At 35.9% G+C, this 27,951-nt stretch overlaps 1 pseudogene across 1 annotated transcript; it reads left to right on the forward strand.

The window, feature by feature from the left end:
- LOC306845293 (ubiquitin-like modifier-activating enzyme 1) lies at positions 1–27,746 on the forward strand (annotated as a pseudogene). Its single transcript has 17 exons — positions 1–146; positions 267–364; positions 767–928; positions 2,045–2,205; positions 2,327–2,407; positions 2,506–2,521; positions 3,383–3,566; positions 4,083–4,147; positions 4,723–4,897; positions 6,619–6,679; positions 7,379–7,571; positions 7,674–7,720; positions 9,540–9,632; positions 9,956–10,138; positions 25,936–26,037; positions 26,689–26,780; positions 27,609–27,746. The product of its transcript is annotated as a ubiquitin-like modifier-activating enzyme 1 (transcript).
- Positions 27,747–27,951: the final 205 nt, after the last annotated feature.

The raw sequence follows: 27,951 nt of genomic DNA on the forward strand, positions 1-27,951 counted from the left end.
ATGTGTGATTTTTCATCACAGGACAATCCAGGCATAGTAACATGCACAGATGAGGAAAGCCACGAGTTCACCGATGGCATGTTTGTACATTTCTGAGATTCAAGGCATGACTGAACTCAATGGCCCCATTAAGATTAAAGTGAGAGGTAGGTGTCATATGATCAAATATATGAAAAACATTTAGAGCTGATCATTGATAGAGAAGAACCAGAAAAGGTCAATAGCAATGCAAATCAGTCAATAACAATATATTTGAATGTTTTTAGACCGCTACTCCTTCAGTATTTGTGACACTTCAAACTTTTCTGAGTATGTGAAGGGTGGAGTGACAACTGAAGTGAAACAGACTGAAACCCTCAGCTTTGTAAGTATCACCAAAGTCACTTTGAGGCAAGTCCTGTCACTCAGCGGCCATCTTTGAAACGCCTCTCCTCTCTCCTATCACTTTGAATGGGGAAACATCAAATTCTCCCAAACTGTTCTAAGCTTATGATTAAAATTCATATTTGAAATCACCAATGAAATCTGACAACAACTGTGTCATAAATGTTGTTTCTCTTGCTCAAATAGCATTATAAAAAGCTTATTTTTCAGGCTAGATCAGCCAGTGACTGATTTATTCCATAGTGAGGATACTTGACTGCATAGTATGGAATAATTAATTATTTTAAGATGCTACTGATGTAGTATGCTTTCGAAATCTATAGGTGTGTTGATATACGGCATTAAAGCAAGGCACATCGAGTTGATATTTTAATTCTTGCAGAAACCTCTGAATGTGGCTCTGGATGAAGCGATCAGAGATCCTGGGCTTGTGGAGATGACAGACTATGGCAAGACACAAAGACACCTGTCTCTGCATCTGGCCTTCCAGGCCCTGCATAGATTCACTCAGAAACACAGCCGGGCACCCCATCCTAGATCCCAGGTCAGTCCAACAAAACGTTTATGCTAAATGAGGTTATTAAAATACGTCTATAAATATGTCCACAGAACATTTTTAAAGTGCCCCTATTATGGGTTATGAAAGGTTCATATTTTAGTTCTGGGAGTCCCCAACAACAGGTTGACATGCATGCAAGGTCAAAAAAACTGTTTAATTTTCTTACAATATGCATTTATTTTTACCTTATTTGCTCAACGACTCCCAAATGATTCGCTCAAGGATTCATTTTTCCAAACCCTCTCTTTGCGTGTGTTTGTTTGAAAATTGCATTTCATTCAGACCAACGGGATAATCAAGGCTGTATCTGAAAACGCCCTCTATACCCTCAAATAGTGCACCATTTTAAGTGGTGTTCGAAACCATAGTGGATGTTCTCGAGTACACTCATTCAATCTAATGTAGGGAATAGTGAATGAGGGTATAGGGGGCGATTTCGGATACAGCCCAAGTTTTCCCAGGTCTGCGTGTGCAACAAGTGTGCGGGCAATATGCTAATGTTTCAGGTTGATGTCAACATGAAACGACTTGGGATTCGTTTTAAAAACGACTCGTTTAAAAGATTCCGAGTCGACTCTTGAGATTTAAAACTTTGCAGGATGGTTTCATTCACTTTCAGCTGTGTTAGACACTGCATGAAAGGTCATTTTCAAAAATCCATAATAGTGGCACTTTAAAGATTGTGTATTTTCACAACATTGTGTAAAATGTTGGCTAAGTATAAAGAGAAGGTTTTTTTTTTTTTTTTTTTAAACTGTTCTGGTAAACTGCCTCTTTAATAATTGAGATTTCAATCTCCATTAAAACATTTTATTATACATTTAAAAGCATTATTCTTTTTGTATGTGGGTATGTTATACAGGTATATAACATATTTGCTCTGACAATGATTCAGTGTGATTGCAATTATAAAATATGCAATGCATTGTGACGTCAAAAAAATTTGGTACAATGTGATTTTGATTCTTTTGGTTCTTAACAATTAAAAAAGTAACTGGAAGAACAGTTTACAGCGTTGTGTCAAACAAAAACAGACAGAACTGGATATGTAATATGTAATAGTTCAGTAGTTAATCTCTGTGTTTTTGCTTCCCTCTATAGGCTGATGCCGAAGAGCTGGTTACTATCACAAAAGAGCTTTCCACAGATGCAAAGTTTGATAAGCTCGATGAAGACATTGTAAGGCAGGTATCTCTGGTTGCCAGCGGTGACCTGGCACCTGTCAATGCGATGGAGCCCTTTCTGAAGACGCCTGTGCTCCTGTAAGCTACAAGCCAGTTCATTCTCAGTATTTAGAAAACATGAAAGTCTTGTTTCTGATGAACAATCATCTGAGCACTTTACGTACTTCACATGAAGTGATCTTTATCTTCTGTGCTTTAGAGAGACAGCCGATATGACGGACAGATTGCTGTGTTTGGATCTGCTTTTCAAGACAAACTGAAGAAACAGAACTATTTTCTGGTGAGTGTATTTCTCCTGTTTCACCAGCAGGTGAGGACATTACCCTGATTTGTTTTTCAGTAAACCCTGTTGGATCTTATCATTGATCTGTTATGAAGAGCAATGAGCAGACCAGTGAGTCAGAGGTGTCGAATGCACAGGAAATAGTTTATGTGCCATGTGTCATTTCCTGCTGAGCACTAAGGTATGTCAGTCAGAGTTTCCCATGTGAATCAACTGAATATTTCAGATTTTTGGGAACGAGGATTATTTGGTGTGTTACTTTGATGACTCTGAATGTTGCTAAATTGTGTATTTCTTCATTTTAAAACAGTTTGCTCTTGTAAGTTTTATTCTAATAAATAATACTTTTCATTTTGAGCATACATTGTTAAAATGTTTGGGGTCTTAAATTTTTTTTTTTTTTTTTTTACAATTTGTTTTTATTATTTATCAAGGATACATTAAAGTGAAGTATAAGCATTTATGATGTTACAATTTTTATTTGAAACAAATGCTGTTTTTTTGCACTTTCTATTCATCAGAGAATCATGAGAAACGTAGCACTGTTTCCCAAATATATAAAGCAGCACAACTGTTTACAAAATTGATAATAATAATAAGAAATGTTTCTTGAGCAGCAAATCAGCATATTCTTCATGAGATTTCTGAAGTATCATGTAACACTGGAGACTGGAGAAATGATGCTGAAAATTCAGCTTTGATCACAGGAATAAATTACATTTTAAAATGTAGCACAATAGAAAACAGTTATTTTAAATTATCATTTTGCTATTTCTACTGTATTTTTAATCAAATAATTGCAGCCTTGGTGAGCAAAAGAGGCTTCTTTCAAAAAGATTAAAAAATTTAACCTCACTTCAAAATTATGTGGATGCACGTGAGTTTAAACTTTGTCATTTTGGGTGAGATGAAAAACTGTGCAATGCAAACTTGTAAATATGTGCCTAACATTTTATTTTCCCTATGCATTAGGAGTCTATCTCGATCAATGCTGTGTGCGAAACAAAAAGCCTATGCTGGAGGGAGGAACCCTGGGACTTTGGTGGTAGTACCACATCTGACTGAATCATACAGACCCTCCACATCTGGAGGACAGAGAGCCATTCCCATCTGCACACTCAAGAACTTCCCTCACCGTATAGAGCACACGCTACAGGTCAGAAGGCATTTGTAAACATGGAAAGTTTATTTGACTGTAAATGTATAGGTTTGGCAATTTAGCAGCCGTTCAAGAATCCATTGCAATTTCTCTCATTTTGTGTTTAGAAAACACCGTTTTGATGAGAACATTTTAGGAGATAAACTTGTGTTATGTCACTCTAAATGTCTATTAAAGGCCGTTTTTACATCAAGAATGATAACTATAAAGATAATTGGAACAATAGCTACTGTATATTGCATCCACACCAAAAGACAAGAGCATCCTGTTTATTTTAAGTGCTCACTGCAGCACTGTTGTCCAATTTTAAATGCAATATAGTAGTAAATAAACAGCATTTTATATATATATATATATATATATATATATATATATATATATATATATATATATATATATTTGCAAACATAGGAGACAGTGACAACACAGTGACAATTATAATGTAGCAGTTGCATTTCTATCATACATGAAGCTATGACTCTGATTCACAAATCAATTGTTTGTCATTTTCAGTGGGCCAGAGACCAGTTTGAGGGACTTTTCAAACAAACGGCAGAGAATGTGAACAACTTTCTCAGGTATAGATGAATATAATTTAACTAGCTAATAGTCTAGAAGAGAAACTGTGTGGAGGAAATCTAGGATGAAGGGGCTCTGCTGTTATCAGCAGATGCAGATATCATGTCAGAGATTCTGTTTCAACATTATACTCCAAGTATACAGGCTGAGCTATTCATTATTAGTTTAACCCCAGGCTTCCTCCTGGTCTTCCTGCCGCAAGTGTCAACTGTTGTCAGATCTCTTTTCCATCTGAAATGAAGTGAAGGATGTTTATAGAGAGGCGAGTGTGCAGGAAGTTGAGGTGCTGTGTGCTGTAGGCAGATACCGCAAAGGGAAGGCAGCAGCATAACTGCCTCAATCTCAACTACTTCCTCTTGGCTGTCGGCAAATTGCAGCCTGTGAGTGAAGGCAAGGAAGGACCTCACCCAACTCAACAGCTTTCGTTGGTTTTTATTGGTTTTAGTTTTGGTTAATGATCATTTTGGTGCCATATCAAGTTTTGCCTAATCAAGTGATGTTAAAAAAATGTAAATAACGAAAACTACTCATACTGTATACTGACAGCTCTTAACACTTTTCTCCATCTCTGCAGTGACCCAGCATTTGTTGATCGCCCGTGGCGATGTGGAGGCTGTGGAAATACTGGAGGGTGTCTATAAGAGTCTGGGTGAGGAATGGCCTCAGAACTGGGCTGGGCCCGCAGACAGTGGGAAACGCTCTACAGCTATCACATTAGACAACTGCTACACTGCTTTCCCCCTGACCAGGTAACACAGAGAGCAGTGTACACACCAGTTATGCAACCTAGGGGGAATTGTCGCTCTAATAGGGTAAATTCCATGAAAGCATGTCTAGATCATATCCCAAAATCAAAAGGATTTTTTTTATAAAACCAATTTTCAGAACCATTGTGATTTTTTTTTTCCATTGTGACATAATATAATATATATATATATATATATATAATTTTTTTTTTTTTTTTTAATGATAGATTTTTATGACAAAAAAGGGGGGCAATAAATTCCTATTTTTATGCAAATTCTTGTTTTAATTAGCTTTGCTTTGTTTTGTTTGAGTTTGAAATTATATCCATATATGTTTTGACAGTTTTCATGAGATTCACCCAAAAACTGTACAGTAAAATGCTTTGGACAATGGATAATAATAGGACCTTATTTTTGGGTTGATTGAGTTAGTTTCACTTTGCACCAGCAGGTGGCACTGTTGTCTATAATAACAGTGGGCCCTGAACCATAGAGAGAGGTCAGTAAAGGTTTAAATGGCATGATAAAGTTTAAATTAAATTATATAAATTAACAAAAGTCTTCATCGTCAGAATGGCAACATGTTGCAATATTTTCTTTCTAAATATGAGATTGTAACTTAGTTTTATTGACAGAGTAAAGGTACAATTGGTCTTTTTACTGGGAGTCTGTGCGTCTATGATTATATAACAGTACGGATGTGGAGAGATGTCTAATCCATGGCATCAGTGCCTGCGCACTGAGATAAACATGCATCCAGAGGAGGGGTGATACGGACAAGAAGACAGAGTTTTGCATGTCCAGATATAAGAAGTTGATATGGGAATGTAGACCACAGTTCAGTTTGAGGGCTTGTGCATGATCCATTTTGTATGAATGCACTGAAAAAGAATAAATCATGCAGTTCCCCTGAGGTTTGGTTGAGCTTGACATAACTCATTATCATTTGGACGTCTCTCCTGGAGTGCAGAAAGACGGTTGTAAAGATGAATACACACAAGTCTTTCTGTTAAACCAGTGGAATAAGCTTTGTGTTACTGATCTTTAGGTCTGTCTTTGCTCTTTTGAACAGCACCTTCTGTTTTTTGTTAAAAGATTAATTATATTGAACACACACATGATAAACTCATTATTCTGTCTGTCTTAGCAAAAGGTTTGGAGACATGGGCTTTATGGTGACCAATCACGTCCACTTCACATCAGCATGTGACAAGTGGCTGCAGGGCTTCCATTTGGCCCACGACACATGTAGACGTCTTTCATTCTTACTTACTGGAGCCAACTATATAGCGTCTTTAACCATATTTTTATATTTTAAATTAAACAACAATTATAAAAATAATAACTATTTTTTCTTTTAAACATAGACAACCCTATAACAATAATTATAAAAAAGTAAATAAAATAATAAATTTATTAAATAAAAAGTTATAAAATGTACAAAATATTAATAAAATAATAGTATAAAAAGTAGATGCATTTAATATACAATTAATTTGTATATTAAAACAGTATTTAAACATTTTAAAAAGGACAAATATCTAATAAGTAAAATCAAAAATCAATATTTCTTTTAAATATTTAAAAGGTATTATTGTAAAAAACAGTTATTGATCCTACATACACATGTAATATCTAAAATGTAAATATTATATACAAACATTAAAAGAATTCGTTTTAACCCTTTTTTTTCCTCCTCTCCTTCCCACTCTGGTCCTCACTAGGTAACAAGCTCTGGACTTCCCTCAGAGATGTCCACATCCTTTGACCTTTGACACCAACAATGTAAGTTTTACTATACCCCCACACAGCCCCTGGGATCTCCCATCATCCCCTGCAGACAGCATTGTCTAAGTTTAGATGACTCAGTTTCTCTCCTGGTGTGAATAAGATAGTATCTGATATCAGTGATCACCTGTGATTAACAAAGCAAGGTGAAAACATGTTAAACCCCCGACTTCTCTCAGAGACACACTCACACTTTACACAGAGCCACATTAGCAAACAAGTCATGCTTTTCAAATCAACCCTTTCAGACACATGTATAAACTGAAGGGGAAAAAAATCAGGAAAACTCCTAAATATTTTAATTAGACGTCTCTTGATATGCAGATGATTCCATTCTATAACAATTATTCTGTTTTATGGCCCATTGTCTTGATTCTTTAACAATGTTATCAGCATTTGGTAAGATTTGTGTTCCCCTAAAGGAATTCCTTTTAACTCATAAGAGTCTGTTTGAATTCTGTGGTTTCAAAGGTTAGCCCATTTTGGGAAGTGTTGTTTTTTTGAATGTGCTACACACTTTCCTTTCATCATTTCCTGTTAACCACTGGAGTTCTGTTTCTCTGCATGTGTTATTTGTGATCCATGGCAAGTTTTCAGCTCAAAATCAAACACAAACTCACAGTTTTGCCTTTGTTCTGCCAGCTACAATAGAAATATTTTGGTTTAATATTATTCCTGTTTTCTTTTGTTTTATAGACCACCCATATGGACTTCATTGTGGCAGCGGCCAATTTATACGGGCAGAGCTATGGGATTACAGGCTCAAGAAATCGTGCCGATATTCAGAGGATTCTGCAGGGAGTAAAAGTGCCCGAGTTCACCCCCAAATCTAGTGTAAAGATATCAGTGACCGACCAGGAGCTGAAAGAGGAAAACGAGGAGAGAAAAGGTGAAATTTAATGCTTAATATGAATATACATCATAAAATAAAGTCTGTAAAGAATGTCAAACATCAAATATCTCCGTTAATATCCCTCACTGCATCTCTTAGACAAAGTCAAGTTGGAGATGTTAAAGAAGTTTGAGAAGTTACCATGTGTTTGTCAAGTCACGATTTATTTGTATAGCATTTTTGCAATACATATTGTTTTTGTGATTTGTCTAAAGCCTTGATGAAACTTTCATTCTTTGTATCATTTGTATTAAACAAATAGTTGATCCAAAAATGACCCACAATGTACTCACCCTCAGGGCATCCAAGATAGTTTAAATGAGTTTGTTTCTTTATCAAAACAGATTTGGGGGAAAAAATGCAGCATTTCATCACTTGCTTACCAGTGGATTCTCTGCAGTGGATGGGTGCCGTCAGAATGAGAGTCCAAACAACTGATAAAGCATCACAATACTCTACAGGTAATCCACACGTCTCCGGTCCATCAATTAACATCTTGTGAAGTAAAAATCCATCCATAATCCATAATAATGATTCCTCCAGTGAACAATTCCATCCCCTGTTGTCCTTTTACATTAAAATCCACCAACATATTTGTTTAGAACTGACTTGGAAGGCTTTTGGACTTTTTTCACTTGATCTGTGCATATTTCTCTCCTGATAAAAAAAATGCCACAACTTTTTTTTTTACTGGAGAAAGCAATATTATGCATGGCGGTTGGAAACATGTTGCTGCATTTGTTTTTGCAAACAGGTAGATTTTCACTTGACAAGATGTTAACTGATGGACTTGAATATGATGTAATTACTTGTGATGTTTTATCAGCTGTTTGAACTCTCATTTTGACAGCACCCATTCACTGCGGAGCAACATTAATGGTGTTTTTGATATTATGCCCATTAAATTGCATTTTATAGAACAGAACATTCTACAAAACATCTTAGTTTGACTTTACACTTGCTAAAGAAAACAATATAGGTTTGGAAATTCATTTTTGTGTCAATCATTACTTTAGCAGCTGTAAACATAAAATTGGTCTGAAAAGTTGCGATTATGATTAATGTCCTATTTGGTATGTAATGGCCATATCTTTAAAAATGTCACTAAATTTATAAGGATATGATTTGTTGAACTAGTTGAATCTGGAGCAGTTGTGGTTTTGTGACATCATGTGCATTGTCACTGGAACATTTCATTCAATTAAAATGGGAAGCTATCAAAGTTTAAATATGACACAGTATGACATCTTTGTCTAGTACCTGTTGTACCAAAATGCGCAAACATACCTGTGGCTACATTTTGTTCCTGTTTTTAAATCCTTCGTTTTTTATACAAGACTAAAGATAGCAATCAGCATCGCACCTCGGACACAACAGGTCTTTTTTCCCCATTGTATTTGCCCTGGTAACGAACGAACAGATGGTTGTTAGATCTGCTGATGGACAATCAAAAGGTGTTTTCCGTAGCTGAAAAGAAGCAAAGGACAACAATAAATGATGCAGCTTGTTTCAGACTGTTCTATTAATGCACAAAAATATATATTTAAAATATATATATATATAACATTTTTTATATTTTTTAAAGTATTTTAAATAGGTAGTTTTGTCTTGTTTTCCACTAGACATATCTAAACATCCTAAAATACTATTAAATATTAAATTAATGTATAATAAATATGAAGTACAATGTACATGAAGCAAAATAGCAGATGATATTAAGACTTTTTAAGATAGAATTAAGACAAATGTTTTCATGTTTTAAGCAGAAATATCACAGAATTATAAGTTGCACTGAAAAATGCATAAATGTAAAATAAAAAGTACAGTGGCCAATGATGTGAGTCTGATGCATGTATTCATTGACAACCAGGATTGAATGTGCAAAGCCCCCCTTATGTGGCAGTGCTTGTAATAATGCAGTTGTTTGTGCATTACCAAATGTTCTTTTTTATTCATGTGTTCCAGGATGATGAAAGTAATTTCCACATGGACTACATAGTCGCAGCATCCAACCTGAGGGCAGAGAACTACGATATACCAACAGCCGACCGCCACAAAGTGAATGACTATTGTCTTTTTCAAACAATTCTGCTGTGCTTTTATTTGTGAGACAAGCTCTAAAGTGATCAACATTCCCCTCAGGTGGTTTGTGTCCTCAGTTCCTGTACATATACAGTACACCCTGTGGAAAAACCTTTTGATTATACAGTACTAGACCATAGACTTCCATTCCAGATACAATTTTTTTGCTTGTACTGCTTTCCGTTAATGGTGTGCATGAGTTTGCACTCAAGTGTATGCATTTGTAATTCGCAAACATTGTAGAGTGTTTACTGATGTACATATTTATGTAAATAATATCCCTTTTCTCATCTGCAGAGCAAGCTGGCCGCATCATTCCAGCAATCGCCACAACAACAGCTGCGATCGCCGGGCTGATGTTTTTGGAGCTCTATAAGCTTGTCCAGGGTCACCAGAAAATCACATCCTACCGCAACGCGCATATAAACCTGGCCACCCAATACTTTGTCCTGTCACATCCTTGTGTGGCCCCGACATTCACAGTAAGTGATGAAGCCACTCACTTATCACCATCTAATATGGTGTTGTCTGAATGAGTGTGTAGGCCTTTTTCCTCTCCAATTCATTAGCTTTTATTCCATGTGCATTTAGCATAAGGAGATCTTAGCTGTTGAATACAACATGTCATTATGGTTGTATGTTTTTATTGACTATACTGGTCTGCACTGGCCCTTTTGTCTAACATAATGTATTCAAGCAGTAATCTGTGACTCCAATACAGTAATTTTACCATGATTAAAGAGGGCTGTTAGTCACAATGCAAAGTGGATTGGTCAAAATCTAGTAACTCTACTAAAAATCACAGTAATGCATGCTTTCAAGTAGCTTAATTGTATTTATGAAACAGCAAAATTATATTAATTTATATTATATATTTATTTTAGCAACAACAACAGTAATGATAATAATAGTAATAAAGCTAATAAAATATTATATGAAAATACAGTTTTAATATTATATATTTAATATATATATAAAAAATAAATACATTTAATATTTAGATCTCAATAAATTTAATCATATTATCAGATTTATCTATTTTATTATAACATCTTATCACATGCTCTGAAAAATTGGTGTTAAAAATGTGAAATTTACTAGAAATTTCTGAAATAATTGTTTACAAAGAATTTGCACTGAATTAAACAAGACATTCTTGTAAAATGTTCTCTAGTAATCTTATTTTATTTACAACTTCATAAAAATCATCAATGCTTATGGTCTTTCTTTATTCAAACAATTTGTTTAAGACACTTATGGAAGACTAGTTGTTTGTTAGAGTAAAATCATTTATACAGTGTATTATTATTATTATTATTATTATTACTCGTGTGCAGTGAAGTACAGGTGATTTTTACTGTGGTCGAGTTCTGTTATGAGGGCTGGGGGTGATGAGTAGGGAGTGATGGCTGGAGTGAAAGGCTACAGCATCAGTCTTCTGTCTGGGTCTGGATCACTACAGGCTTTAGTGAAATTATTTTTAACCTCAGGGGCTTAAACCACTTAGTAACTGTACACTCACCCCCGCAGACCCTCACCTGCCAACCTGGTGCATTTACTCAGTTTAGGGGACTTCCACTTTCAAAGGGAACGCATTCAGATTTAGACAACTGAGTATTCAGACAGACACGTGTGTGTGTGTGTGTGTGTGTGTATAAAGCAGCAAACCCTCAAAAGAAGTGCATGCTAAATCTGGAGTTTAAATTTAAGCTGGTGTGGGTTTATAGCAACCGCTAGAATCTAAAAACAACTGAATGGTCCAAGATTTGTGCAGATATACTTCACAGATGACGTAATGCAAACCCCAGACATGGCCGTCCACACATGAGGGAGTGTTGTTTCTACCAACATGTGCAGGGTCAGAGTTGAGGGTAATTCTCACCCAAGGGGACAGGCAGTGAGCTGGGCTTTGAAACACACAAGCTCATGTTACTTGTGTGATGTGACCATTTTCTGAAGTGTCCAGACTGCTCCTTTCTAAACACACACACACACACACTGTTACAAGAACATTCATTGGCCGTAAGAAATATTTAGACACCAAAGCCACACAAATGTAAGAATGTCATAAAATTAAATAACTGCACAAGTTTTTTTCTAACGTGATTGTCTGCTCAATGCCTTTTAATTATTTTGCTGATTTTTAGTGGATGTGAGAAGTCAGTTCTCCTCAAGTTCACACAGGTGTCCTAGCAGAGGAACCACAGGTGTGGTTCATCACATAAACATGTCAACATGTTCCACTAGCTTCAACAAAGTGTCACAATATTTTTATGCATTTTGAACAATATATCAATTGATTTATCATTGAAATTCTAACAAACATCTGTATGTGATGCACTACTGTTCAAACATGTTTTTGAAAGAAGTCTCCGATATTGACCAAGGATGCATTTATTGTATTAAAACACAGTAAAGACATTAATATTGTAGAATATTTTTGCAAATTTAAATAACTGTTTTCTATTTGACTATAAGAAACATTTCTTATTATTATGAATGTCAAAAACAGTTGTGCTGCTTCATATCTTTGTGGAAACCATGATATAGAAAGTTCAAATGAACCGCATTTATTTGAAACAGAAATCGGACTAGGAATGACTTTACTGGCATATTTTAGCATCCTTGCTGAAGAAAAGTATTAATTTCTCTCAAATTCACCCCAGTCTTTTGAACCATATCTATATTTAGTTTTAAGTGTTCATGTGTTGTCTGTCTTAATGTTTAAGTGTTTTAAAACATTTCGGGATTACTGTGTAGAAAGGTTTTATGTCTAGAAGTTTAAATGTACCCCCTTATCTCTCCTTTCACTTTTTCCATCCCCTTTGTTTTGTTTGCATACCTTTTTCATATGACTGGCATAGTGTTCACTAGTCTTTTCCAAGTACAGGATGTGCGGAAAAGTTTCCACACACGTTTTATGTTGTGATACTGATACTGTTTGTATAAAGTCACATGGCGGAAAACAAATCACTGAGTCAATTAGTTAAAATTTCCATTTTTTAAACCGTTGTTTAGACTGTGGTGGTGATACGGTAGTCACCATATGGAGCTTTGTCTGCTGTCAATGTATTGGAAATATCTATTAGTCTCCTTTCCAGCCACGCACCGTTCAGTTGGAACATTTCATGGATTTAGAGAAAAGAAACACAAAGGAAAGACAGATTTAACTGATTGGTAATGCATAAGTCAGTTGCTTCCTAAAATTAACTTAAGTCACATGGTCGCAAGAAGAAAAAAAAAAAACAGTATTTGGGAAATTTGACAGATCACAGACTAAGAGGTTTCTTCTATATACATACAAAAAAAGATACACTTGTGAAATTGTCATCAGAAATCTAGTCTGAGGAAAGACGGATATGCTTGTAGCTTCCTGTTTTCTACCAAGGACATCCTTTTTAAAAGCCTCCACTATTTTTACACTCAAGACGAGTTTCAGAGAACTCGTTTATCAATGTTTGTGTCATGAGAATGACCTGGTTTAGTGTTACAGACCTTGTTTTAGGACTATATGAATTGTCTTTTATAAAACTGATCAGCAATTAAAATGGGAGTTTTTCTTTACTTTTAAACTGTTTTTGTTTCCCAGCATGCAGCATTCTACTGCAGTGCAGTGTTACCATGGGAAAATGTGCCTTTATCTGAAGTGAGACCCTAGTGCTCTGCCTGCTGGGAGTTTTGCTGTGGCAGCTCCAGGTCCTTATTAGCAGCCTCTCAAGTAACCCTGCAGAAAAGACCAGCGTGTGTTTTCTTTTAGATGCTGGTCATCATCACGGGATGCTGGTGTGCTTGTGTGAGTCTGGTTCCTCTGAAGATCTTTCCCTCCACTACCCGAGCACCTTTTTGTCCGTGTCACAATCGCATTTTTGCTTGCTTACTGGAACTTCAAGGCTCAATTTTTTTGTAGGTTTTGTATGGATGTCACTTCAGATCAGTTTAAACATGATGTTTTGTACCATCTTTTGATGCTGTCCTGGATTCATCCATATGCATGACTGTTTACAATATAAATGACCACCTCAAAAGGTGGTTTGAGAAGTACTAAAGGTCTGAAAAGTTGTCAGTCTTTACAGGGTTAATCGGTACTTATTTAAAGAAAATTGCTTCTGTTAATAAAACCATTTCTGGCAGCTTGGCTTTTCACCTGTAGGCGATTAATGTCAGTGAAGCAAACATCTGGCAGTGCTTGTAACGCTTTCTATAATTATAATTAAAGCCTTTTGCTCTCTTTATAGCCACAGTAAAGACATTTTTGTCCGGTTAAGTCATCTTACGCTGTTCATGACTTATAGGGATTCAGTACCATATCGCTACATTTCAAAAGTTTGGAGTCACAAAGATTTCTTTAATGTTTTTTTAAAAGAAGCAGAAAAACAAACAGTTTAACAATTTACAATTTTTCTATTTGAGTGCATTTCAAAATATAATTTATTCCTGTGATGCAAAGCTGAATTTTCATCATTGCCCCAGTCCTCAGTGTCACATGATCCTTCAGAAATCACTCTTATATGTTAATTTGCTGCTCAAGAAATATTTCTTATTATTATTATTATTAACGTTGAAAATAGTTATCCTGCTTAATATTTTTGTGGATTTTTTTCTCTTTAACTTACATAATGGATTAGTTGTGTCTGCTGGTCCAAAATGGGGTGAGAGCATTTATTTGGATATGATGTGTGTGCCACCTCATTTGGTCATTTATGAATTACGACTGGCTGGAAAGAGTGAGAATGACAGAGGAAAAGAGTGAGGAGGCAGAAAGTGAACCCTGCAGAAATGACAGCTATTTCCTGCCATCGCAGGAAACTCCTCTATTAGAACCAGATTTTCTTGAGCTCCATTGCGGCTGCCTTTTTATTCCTTTAATCATTCACAGCTTCTTAGAGAGAGACCAAGTAAGAAAGAAGGAGGCTGTGGGGGAGAAATAGAGGTTTCAAAGCCCATCTGCTCAATCCCAAAGCTTCTTCTCACTTCTTTGTTCTCAAGCATTCCCTTTATGATGGAGTTTCAAAACATTGAATCTTTACATGTTCATTCATTCATTCTTTTTTCCTTCTGTGTTTACTGTAGAGTGCACTCACTTGCATAATCAGCTCTGACAATAGAGCTGAGCTGTGTATACCTTCATCAGCGAGCATTTGGTCTTAGTTAAAGCTTTGCCTTGTTAACGATGCACAAACACAACACAACCACTTTACATGATGACATCTTGATGAAGTGTTAAGGAGGATGATGCACATTTTTTAATGTATTGCAAAATTTGAGGTCATGTACAATTTAAAGATAAGAACTGAGGATGAAATAGACTTGTTAATGCTTCCCATAATGTGCACTGCAGTTCTTTTGGAGTGATATTGAATAAAATTGAGACTTATCAGTTGTCTATTTCAAATAAAAGCTGTTCTTTTGAACTTTATATTCATCAGAAATTTCTTTAAAACTTTTTTACAAAAATTTGAATCAGCGCAACTGTTTGCAGCATTGATGGTAAGAAATGTTTCTTGAGCAGCAAACCAGCATATTAAAATGATTTCTAAAGGATCATGGAGTAAAGGTTGGAGTAATAATGCTGAAAATTCAACTTTGCATCACATGAATAAATTACTTGTAGTAATATTTTACTGTATATTTGATTAAATAAATGCAGTCTTCTGAGCACATGAGGTTTGATTACAGTAAATCTATGAAAGTCTCTGCTGCATTTTGGATGCGTAAATCTGTGTGCAATGATTAATCAGGCCTGAAAACACATTTGTTGACGAATTGTTGAATTTACACCTCTAGCACTCTCCTACTTAAAATGAGTCATAACTAAAGTTGTTAAAAGCATCGCCATCAGTTTTCTAGCTTTAATATTTAACTGTCTTTCTTCTTCTCTGATCTTCAAAACTTTTTTATTACAATTGTATGGTTGAGTGAGCACAGAAATCCCTCTGGTTTTCATTCAAACAAAATGGTAATTTTTCATAGACATGAATCAGAATGTTTGCCAAAAATATGCGTGTGGCCGACTAAAGTAATTGCTTTGGAAGTAACGGCATATTGCATACTTTCCATATGTCTGCATGGTGAAATCATTAAGCCGTACTTCATGCAGCACATGTAGTAGAGTCATGCATTGTGTCATGGCTTGCCATCACAAGACCACACCAAGAGGGTTAAATCATATGAAGTATTCCTGGTGCTAAGAAATGGAAGGATCGTTGGATAGATGCATAGCAGCTATTATTGTGGTATCAGATATTTCACTTAGGTTAAGCAGTCAAATGTCTTTCAGATATTCACCTTCTGTCTAAGTGAACAGTTCTTGACAAGAATAAGCTGCAAAGTGCACCAGACTTGTGCACCAGAAATATGCCCATCACCAGTGATCCCAATAGTCTTGACTGTGAACTTTTTCTCCCAGCAATGATTTTTCGTTGGTAGTCAGGATCAATCAGACCACAGGCCACGTTATTTTCATTACCCACAGTGTTGAATGCAGGAAAGACGAGCTTTCCCATAATTCTCCCTCCATGTGCAGCAGTGCCTCTGGAATCAGTCTTGAAATTAGATGGGAAAGTTCTGGTTTGGATTAGCTAATCTTAGACTAAGAAACCATGTGTGTACCTAATGGGAAAAATTGAGAGAATACTAGAGCAATAGATTAATCATGAAATTGATGCAAAATCCTTGTCCAGTTGCATGTTTTACAGATTCCAATACGGTATACTTTGTTGACTTCAAGATAAATATTTCTTTAGAAAAACATACACTGATAAATAATGCACAATAAAGCCAGGAATGTTAAGAAATTAAATAGGGAATGTGTAAACAACATCCCCAAAGTATGTGTTTATTTGTCTGTTAAATCAACAGATTTCAAAATCCAGACTGTTTTGTTGCAGGGTGGCATGGTTGTAGTGTTATCAGTAGAATTTGGTGATAATGCCTTATGAGAAGAAAGTAAATAAGCTGTTTAGTCTGCTGGCATATGTTTGTGTCTATGATGGTCATCAATGCAGCAATGCAATGCCATTTGCTGAACATAGAGGAATTTGGCCATAAAACAGACACGTGAAAACACTTATTCAATTAAGATGCTTTCCATGCAAACATGTCCCCCAAGAATCCAAGCTAGACCGTAAAAGCCACAGTATGCTTAATTGGCAGGCCTGGTCTGTGAAAATACCAGAACTGAGTTCAATATCACACTTCTCACCAGATAAAGTCTCTTTAGCATGTGATGTGCTCAGACTGCAATGAAGTGTTTCAAAAGTGCTGCTCACTACATGAAACGTGAATCTGCCTATACTTGCATAATGTTTAAAAGACTGTGGGAGCAGTTGGTTGGTTGGCTTTTTTCTTTGAAGACTTTTGTGCAAATTACAAACCATCTTTGATTGGTTTGGCATGCTTTATAATGACAGATTCTGTAGTACTCAAGATTATGCTTTCATTCCAACAGGGCAAGTATCTCAAGCTACTGAGTGCTCTGTTGCTGCAGCACTGCTGCACAGCGTGCAAAAAGAGGATACCCAAGAGGGTAAATCTGACATTATCAGAGCCTTAGTACTCCATTTGTGACTTTTTGTGACTCCAAAAGCCAAAGCGGCTTTTTTTTTCCACTAAAGTGAATGACTGCATACTCACGTTATGCGTAATTATTGACCATTAGTGATCAATGGAAATGCATTTGAGAGGTATTAATGCATATAAACAACCCGTAAGCACCGGTTTTGGTGTCTTGCAACAGATTTGGCACAGTCACATCTAGATGAATGCACTGGACATAAATAAGACATTATCTTGCAAAGTAATCGGTTGAGGAAATGGAGAGTGTTTCCTTGCCGTGCAAATTCACTGTAATTCCATCAGATAACTGGAGTTCTTTGGAATGCTCTGGACGGTACATTTTTATTGATCATGAATCCTTGTCCAAATGGTATGCTTTGGAGATCCCAAGAAATATATGGTACACTTTATTGGCTTGAAGTTTAATACTTTTTCTGTATATGCACTGATGAATAATTGTTATCAGTATAATGTGGTTGTAATGTCTTATGAGGGGAAAGTACACAGTTTGTTTAGTACACAGTTTAGTCTTTTTCTATGAAAATCATCTATCCAGAAAGCATGTTTCACATGTTGTTGAGTGCTGCATGTGTTTTAATGGCACTCGAACTGACTGCCAACTCGCATAGATACTGTATGTACTCATGGCAGCTGCTCTCTCTCACAAATGGTATAGACCATGTGTTGCTTCGTCTGTTATTCAGCCCTAGTTCTCTACCCATGCATTTGTACAGCTGGAAAGATCACATCATTTTAATTTTGGAATATGGGAAGTGTCATTTACTGTCTATGTACGCATTTAAACAGAGTCTCTTCACAAACAATACATCAACAGCATGGAAAGCAGAACTGTAACTCGTGAAAGAAGGAAACATAACTCAACTTTGATTAGTCTCTGTTCTGTTACTGATGTTCCTGCTTATAGTATATCTCAAAATGTGTGTCGGTTACACTGATAGGTCAGGAATCCATGTAAACAAGCAAATGTTTTGATCGGGGTTGTATTTTATTGACCTTTCTATTCCACTCATGGTAATACCATGGTACTCTGTTAATTTTGCATCTGCTCTGCAAACATTGCAGAAGTCTTCCCAAAACAAAAATGCATGGAAGCTGGATTTTTATTGTCTAATCTTGATATACAAACGTCATTCTATTAGCCTTAGGCATGAAAACATCACTGCTGACCCTTGAGCCGTCCGCATGAGTCCAGACACCTCCAGGCCTCACCTCACCAGACTCTCTGCTTCATTTCCTGTCTGTGTGCTTACTCTCCTCACCATCCTCAGCTTTCACTCGGCCATATCAGTTGAGGGCAAACATTAGCACCATTTTGTGTAATTATATGCCATTTAAACCAATTACGTAGGTATGCATCATGAGTTTTTCCCTTCTGTTCCCATAATGCTCTTACATTTTTCATCTGCACTTTTGTCAGTTTTAGACTTTATATGTTAGAACTAATATGGTTTACTGTTTAGCGCTTGTTTGAGCTCAGAATTCCGCAACTGACCAATCAGAATCAAGTATTGTTTGTTTTTATATGATTTTAACAAAACAAGGTTATTATAGTAAAATGTACCATGGTAATTTAAATAGTACAGAAATAACTTTAATAGAAAATAACTTTTATTCAGAAATTCCTAGTACATTTCACAAACCGTTTCAAAGAAATGTCAAGTAACACGTTGAATTAAAGTAGAAAGGCTGTAATAATATTTTCTTGTAAAACACTCCAATAATCTTTGTTTCTACACCATTTTTTTCAGTGCATACTGTACATAATAATTTTTTTAAGTTGTAAATAAAACAATTTTCACTCAGTCGTAGTAAATTTCACAAATAATTAAAAAGAAACACATTGAGTTAAAAACAAATTTTCTACTTCAAAATGTTTTATTTATAATTTCAAAAAATATATTCTTTAAATCTATTCCATGGTATTTCCAGGAATACCAGTAATAATGTTGCTGCTTTTTGTGAAATATTAAAATATCCTGATATTACCAACACTGTACCATGGAACTCCAGAGTTTTTTTTTTTTTTGGAAAGGAAACTATTTATTCACACATCTGTGATTCCAGATGCCTTTGTTGTGCCCATGTGTGACCAGTCTAGTAGTACAATCCTATTACATTACATAACACGATGACACCCCTGACCCCTGGACTGGCTAATAGAAGCCAATCAATGATATTGACGTACAAAGAAACAATTATTGATCACAATCAGCAGGCTATTCAGATGCATTCATTGCACTGGTAAGTCAAACAAGGAAAAACTGTAAAAACACACTGAACTCAAAGCGTGTTGTCTTGTACTTGTGACAATAGTGATTAGGCTTCTGAATTTATGGGACCAGTGATTACACCAAGGAGAATTATACCCTTTCAGCACAGGCCTACATGGGCTTTATTTAACGTTGGTGTGTGTGTGTGTGTGTGTGTGTGTGTGTGTCAGTCAAAGGGACACTCAAACAAAATGCACCGTTTGTAAGAAACAAACTCCATTGACTGACTCCTTCTGGCACGAGCCGTCAGTCAGGTGGGGAGCGCCTCATTGGCAGGACAATGAGCCAGACTTCTGTTTACTCTTTAACACGTCAATGGGCCTTTTGTAGAAAGGGCTATAGTTGGAGTGTAAGTGTCAAACCCTCTGGAGACTGCCTGCCATGCTGTCACCCCTCTCCATCCTTTGTTACCCCGCTCTGTTCCAGAAGGGGATATGCATGAGGAGATTAAAGGGAGATATTCAGCCTGGAAGGCTGTGGTATCTGATTTGCTGTATACAGTGGCCCAAAAAGTATTTAAAAATGGCTTTTGCCAACTAACTTTACTTTTCTTCATTCTTTTGCTTGATGTCTTTCAATTGACTAGTTCTTGGTGACTTATATTGGATGTATAAAAGTTTTTATAAAATGCGTTGCTTGAAAACTGAGCTTATGGCACCTTTCTTGAACATAAATGCAGTTGCTTTGATATTTTGTGATCCATTGCAACGACTCTCCATTTTTAAGTGTGACTTAAGTGGCCAAATACATTTTGGGGCCATTGTTTGTGTTAAAATGCATCACTCTGACATCTTGTTTCTTCTTGTGGTCAAACATCAAGAAAGGTCCTTCAGAAGAGTTTTGGTGATGGCCATCTGTGCCTCAGTTTGTCTCCCCAGGGGGCTCCTGTAAGACAGATCAATGATCGTTTCCTAACGACAGACACACTTTCAGCTGTCTCACTTTTTCTGAAGCTCCTTCAGTAAAGCGATCACTCTTGTTTTTGTTGATGAAAGAGAATTGAACCAACCAAAAACAGTTGAGCAAATGTACCTAACTTAATGTTTAAACGAAGCATTGATTTACTCTAGAATTTTACACACTTTTCTGCATTGATGTTTAGTATAAATGTGGATGCAACACAGCGTGCAATAACGTTCAAAAGTTTGGGGTAAGTTCGTTTTTTTTTTTGTCTATGTTCACCAAGCCTTCATTTATTTGATTAAAATGCACTATATATGCACAGAAAACATGTAATATATATCACAATATTACTGTTTTTAATTTTTTAGTTTTTTTATTTGATGGTAAAGCCAAACTTTCAGCATCATTACTCCAGTCTTCAGTGTCACATAATCCTTCAGAAATCATTCTGAGGCTTATGAAGCTTTCTACAGGCTTGTTGCTTAATATCTTTGACATCTTAATATGACATATTTTGCAACACTATATGACGGTCTTCACTGACAATTTACATTGATTTAATGCGTCCTTGCTGAATAAAAGTTTCAATTTCTTTCATAGCCAAAAGTCTTACTCACCCCAAACTTTTATATATAAATATGCCCCTGCAACTTTGCATGCGCACATTTTCTCCTTTTATCGTTAATGCAAGTCAGTGTAGCTTTTAGCAGACAAAAGCTTTTATACAGCATAGACCATGCAAAATATTTTTTCACCTTTAACTTAGGAAAAAACACAATGAAAAGATTCCAGCCAGGTCTCAATCTCTAGTGCCCAAAATGTGTTTTTCAGCTGTGTTTTGGCTGAGGATTGTGTATCAGCTGGCTGCCATATTTTGCCCCTCAGGCCACATATTGACTTTTGGAGGTACCCGTTACGTCAAAGGACTCATTTCATGGCTAGAATCCCCTTTTGCATGACGTTAAAGAAGTGGCATGGACAAATCAGCTGATCCCTTTTATACTGTAGCAACAGAGTTAAACGGCTTCAGAGGAAAGGGATTGTTCATATTCATCTGTTTGTTCGAGGCCATGTGTTTCCTCAGTTATGCCTTTCAGCTTATACACTGGACTTTTTGTGGGTGATTCAACACACTGAAATTTGGACTTTCAAAGACTATCATAAGACGAGTTGTAATTTCCCAAACATCCCACGGATTACCATTCATCTACTCAAAAATGAACAGATGCTAATTCTGCACAGCCAGACTATCATGAAGTTTAATTGATCTCATTCTGGCCAAGAACTGTCCACTTAGAAATTAAAGACCTGTCTGACTGACTTGAAAGGCAGCCAGTCAGTTCATTTTTACAGCATGTTTTATTGTGCTATTTAAAGGCGGGTTTATCTGAAATATTTGATACCACAATAAAAAATTATTCAAAAGGTTCCCTAGGGATTTAAAAGAACTCTAAAAACAGTTTCAGCTGTATAGGTTATGAGAATGAGTCCATTGTTATAGTTTTGGCGATGATTCTTTCTACCCCAAACCTTAGAGGACGTGAGCCATTCCATTTTTATTCCACATGCAGGAAGGGGCGACTTATCATGCTGCACCCTTTGCGTCAAGTTTCCTGTCTCTGAGAATCAACCATTGTGTTGCAGGCCACGTCAAGCAGTCGCTCAACAATTGCTATCAAGCCTCTGCTCAACTCTTAGTCGTTTGTCCACCGCTAGATATAAGGTCTTTTGTACGTACTCTCTTTAACATTTCGCACATGCTGGAGTCACTCATATTTTGTAGTTGGTAAATGCATTCATAATGCAATCCTCAAAACATTTTGATGAACAGTTGTGTGTTCCTTCAAATTCTTCTCTATGGCATGAGCACTGCAGAGACACATGTTGAGTGGGGAAAAAGCCCAGTTTACAATGCAGCCTGTGATAGAGTTTATGAAGAACAGATGAGAATGTTGGCAGAGCTCCATTCTGAGAGTGATGACCTCACATGTTTGGTCCAGAATTTCATAGTTTCATCCTCCATGGACTATAGCAACAGAACAGCGCTCCGTGAAAGAGAGAGTTTTTATTTTTGAAATGCACTAAGAGGAACCGTTGGAATTTATTAATGATATTGTTTTAAAGCCGTTTTACATAGAGCAACGCTTTAAACCCCCCAGTGAGCAAACAAGTGGTGATGGTATGAAGAGCCAAGATTCATCAATACTCTTCTGGTTTTATATTTTGTTTGTCTCTCCATTCAAAACTTTATTTGTGATTTTAGAGCTTGACATTTTGGAGCCTTCGTTCTGTTTCATTGTATTTAAAACAAGTGGCCGAGACATTCAAACAATGCCCCTAGTTTGAACACAAGAAATATACTGTTGTATATGTTAAAAGCGTGCTGAATGAGTACTACTTCAAGATTTAACATTTGTTTGGCACAAAGTGTAAAATTAGCATCTATTTAGACCACATACTCTACACAATTTTTGAGGTCAGTAAGATTTTTTTAATGTTTTTGAAAGAAGTCTCTTCTGCTCACAAATGCTGCATTTATTTTATCAAAAATACAGTACAAACAGTAATATTACAATTTGAATATCTGTTAAAATGTAATTTAGTCATGTGATGCAAAGCTGAATTTCCAGCATCATTAATCTTCAGCATCACATGATCCTTCACAAATCTGATTTGCTGTTCAAGAAACATGTCCGATTATAATCAGTGCTGAAAATAGTTGTTGCTTTATATTTTTGTGGAAACCATCACATTTTTTAAGAATACTTTTGATGAACAGTAAGCTTAAAAAAAGCATTTATTTGAAATAGAATTCAACTTTATTAATGTCTATTATTCAGCAGTGACACACTGATAGTAAAGTATTAATTTCTTGACCCCAAAAACATTTTTCCACTGTTTTATAATCTAAATGGATAGAGGATTTTGCAGACAAAAGCATTTACACCATAGACTATGCGTAATATTTTTTCAACATTAACTTAGAATAAAACAATAAAAAGATCCCTGCCAAGTCCCAATCTCTGGTGCCCATAATGTGTTTATCAGTGGTGTTTTGACCTCAGACTTTTGAATGGTAGTATACGTAGATAAATCAAGCATTAAGACGTGTGGCTCCGCAACACAGATACAATCAGGTGATGGGATTATAAAGGTTTATGGCCTGGATCTGAGGAGGCTTTCTACAGGCTTAGACGTCTTCAATTAGGATTTGCATCTTTCCCAAAGACTAACGGGTTTCCACATTACTATGCTTATTTTTAACCCTCCCACTGAGAGGTTAACGCTGTCAGTATACCCTTTCATTTGTGGATAGATTGACCCCTACTTTCTTAGTTAAGAAGCCTTAGCATGCATTGAGATTTCATCCATTCCTGAAATGATTGCATTGCTTTTCTTATGTATTGTATATGGTGCCTTTATTCATTTCAACCTTGATATTAGACATAGTAGTCAAAGATGACAGATGCCATGTAGGAATATCACAGATATCAGCACACAAGCACTGTGAGGGAAAGTCTAACTTCTGAAAGTGAAGTTATGGCCGCAGATTGGGTGGAGTAGATCTATCTGGTGAATGCACTGCAATGTGGTCGGTGTCGGCACAGCATGACAAATTGATTGGTTTTTTTAAATGACTGTGGTTGAAAATATGTGCTAGTCTTGCTATTTACAGGACTGAGTAGGGAACTTGACCTACCACTTTTGGACAGTGATATCTGAAGACTTGAATTATGCCATTATATCCAATACTGCAAATATTTCTGGTTTAGATAACTTTGATTTACACTACTATTCAAAAGTTTGAGGTCAGTTATGTTTTTTGTTTTTTTTGAAGAAATGTTAATGTTACACTAGATTTCTATTTCAAATACATTGTTCTTTTGAACTTACTTTAAAAAACAGTTATTTTTACTAATAATATTTCACAATATTTCTGTTCTACTGTATTTTTGATCATATGCAGCATTGGTGAGCATATTAATAAAAAAAAATATATATATTTTTTTTATTAACAAAAAATGTGATCAATAGTGTATGTGCCGATCATCTGGGCACTCTGTAATTACCATTTTCATTTGATATGTGCATGATATCCTAATTACTTCAGAGAATGTTATGGTATCACCATGGTGCATGTCCAGAAATATGGTATTTCCATGGTACTTTTGTGTTATAGTATTAGTTTATTATTATTATTATGAGCCCAGGAAGAACAGCTTCCTTAAACGAATGAAATCCACGTATTTCACACACAGGTATGAAGTCCCGCAGAAGTGTCGTGTCTCAGGTTGGTGCTAAAATGAACTAACCCAGAGGACAATTTTATTGCTCATTGAAAGCTCTGGAGATATAATCAATTGTAAATAATTTTTCATTTTAGGACAAAATAAAATTAAATGCAGATGACTCACTTGCTCATACAGTAAGAGTACAGAGGCATAAATGTTATCAAAGATCCTTTGCTCCTGGGGGAATTTGAGGCCTGGCTTTGGGTTCTGTATTTAGTGCTGTACTTGATCACATGAAAGCAGTGTATTTTTAGCTGAAGGTTTATGCATACTTCTACATGACGTATGTTTGAAATGCTGTCAGCAAGATCAAGTCAAGACATGGATCTGTTTTACTGAGCAGGACTGAACTTCCTTTTTCCAGAGCTGTCATAAAATCTTTTTACATTTTCATGTATTGCACCTCTGGGCAAACTGTTTGCACAGATGAAAAAAGTCTTTGAATTTATCATTCATAATTTATAAACTGCAGACCAAAGGTTGTAAATGAGATGTTTGTAGTATGTTCTCTCTTAATTTTTACCAGTATACACTGTAAAAATGTTTTTTTTAAGTAGTAAATAAAACTAAGGTTATGGAGTATGTTGTACTAGCAAATACGATTTCAGTGTTTCTTCAATTTCATTTTTAATTCAATCTGTGACTTGCTGTTCCTTTGTAATGATTTGTGAAATTTACTAGCAATTTCTAAGTGAAAATTGTTTCTACACCAATTTTTTGATGCACAGAATAATTCAAACTTGTGCAAATGGACTCAAATTTACTGTAATGTATGAACTGCAGTGTGCCTCAGGAGAATGGTATTAGTAAAGTCTTTTTAAGCAAGTCAGTTCATGTGAGATGCAACTTTTTTTTTTTGTCATTTTTTTCTTTTCCTTCAGTGAGGAAAGACCAAAACTGCTTGCAAACCTTACATTGTAATGTCAAATGTATAATGAAATCAGACAAATATTATAATAAATATAGTTTTTTTCACATTAATTGTTTTCTGTTTATCCTGTCTCTGGTGTTATATGACCTCTGACCTGAAGTGCGTTTGACATCCAAGACATGAGCTGCAAATGTGTCAGCAGGGTTAACAAGATCTATATCAGCTGTTAACGCCACATCCATGTAGTTCATGCAGACTTAGTGAACTAGAAGTAGTATGCATGGGAGAATTAGCCTATACCCTCAACTGAGAATGCAGATGTTTGTTAAGCATGTGTTTTAGAGCCGGTGTGTCGTGTCTGTCGGCAGGTCGCGGGGAGGCGGTACTCTCTCTGGGACGACTTCCTGGTGCAGGGCTGGCGTGAGGGTCAAAAGGAAATGACCTTGGAGGAACTTCTGAAAAACATTAAGGTTAAGGCGCACACGCTGTCAACATCAGACACTTAAAAGACATCAGATACCATTCACACTCAGTCTCACACCAGTTTTTGAAATCTTTGTCTTTCTTAGGAACTAGAACTGATTTTGTGCCACATAAATGCATGCTCCAGAATTTAAAGGTTTGGGGTCGGTACGATTTTTTTATGTTTTTGAAAGAAGTCTTTTATGCTCGACAAGGCTGCATTTATTTGATTAAAAATACAGTTAAAACAGTAACATTGTGAAATGTACAATTCAAAATAGCTGTTTTCTATTTGAATATATTTGAAAATGTAATTTATTCCCGTGATTCAAAGCTGAATTTTCAGCATCTTTACTCCAGTCTTCAGTGTCACATGATCATTCTAATATGCTGCTTTGCTGCTCAAGTAAAACATTTACTTAACAATTTTTCATACTTTTGTGGAAACCATGATACAGTCTTTTCAAGATTCTTTTCTTGGCCAAATTGAATGCATCCTTGTTGAATAAAAGTATTGATTTCTTAAATAAAAGTCTTACTGATCCCAAACTTTTGAAGAGCAGTGCATGTAGGAAATTGGTTAATTAAAAAAAACATCTGACAGTCTAGATGAAAACACACATTGAGTGACATATGTTTGTACTTCTTTCTCATTTCAGGAAAACCATAAGTTGAGCATCACTGACTTGTACAATGGTTCTGCTATACTGTACAGTGATCTCTCGGCTCATACTGATCGCCTGAAACTAAGGTGTGTATGCTGACATACAGCTGTTTTTAATGGAAATATTCCACACTGCATTAATCTGGCTATATTCAATGTTTACCTGCATAATATTAACCTGAATATGTCATGAGATCTGTCTGAGATTTCAAGACTTTTGTCCCCTAGTGTTTATTTTGGGATAATGGGGATTTTCCTAAGGCTTTCCAGCATAACTGTCATTTGAAGCCACACTCCTTCATTAACCCCTCACTCCCCTCTGCATGCATGTGTGCATCTAACATCAGTCTGCTGAGAGATCTCAAGGTTATGCACGGGTTCTTCCTGTTGCAACTAAAATACTTACTGTACGTTTTTTTCTAAATAGTATGCACTATAGCTACTGTGCAGTAAGCAAGTACTTCATTCTCAACATAGCCGATGTTACTTAGGCATAACAGTGACCTTCCTGTTCCTCTATAATTATGAGCGAGTCCATACCACACCCTTACATAAATAAACACTCTCTACATTAAATCACAGCAACTATTCTTATGGAACAGTATCTTATGTAAAGTACACTGAAGATAATGCTGGTTATAAAGCTTTGGTTGATTTAAAATTTTAAAATGATTAAACTTTTTTTTTTTTTAAAGGGAAACGTTTACATTTATTAGTCTTTTAAAATGTTAGTTAATCAAAATTAATCATTATTTTGCAATGTAAAACTTGAACTGGAAAGTGTTTTTTGTGAAGAATCTCATCATTTTACTGTCTGTAAGTGAAATATCTTTAATTCTTTTAAACATGATGTGTCCTGTATCAATATGACCCCTGTGGTTTGTTAAATCCCACCCTCATCCCTTTGTTATGCAGTCATGACCACCCAGCCCTCACCTCCCGATTAGCATGAATGAAGACACTTCCAGAGCAGAGCCAGAGACCCAAATGAGCTGCATCTGCTTCAGTTAATTAATTGAATCACCTTTAGACACATTTGTGTGTTCAGTCCTAATCACATTACAGCAGTGGGTCTCATTCACAAAAGACTTGGCAGCTGGGGTTTTTTCTTTCTAATGTATTCTGTTGCAAGCCTTCAAATTCTAAAGTAAAATTCTTAATATTAAAAAATAAAGTACTGACTGTCAAAATCTCATCATTCCGTCAGTGAAGTCTTATTTTGACAAGTGCATTCCATGAGTCACCTCATTTTTGCCTT

This window comes from Barbus barbus (genome assembly GCF_936440315.1).
Source record: "Barbus barbus genome assembly, chromosome: 25".
NCBI classification, from domain to species: Eukaryota; Metazoa; Chordata; class Actinopteri; order Cypriniformes; family Cyprinidae; genus Barbus; species Barbus barbus.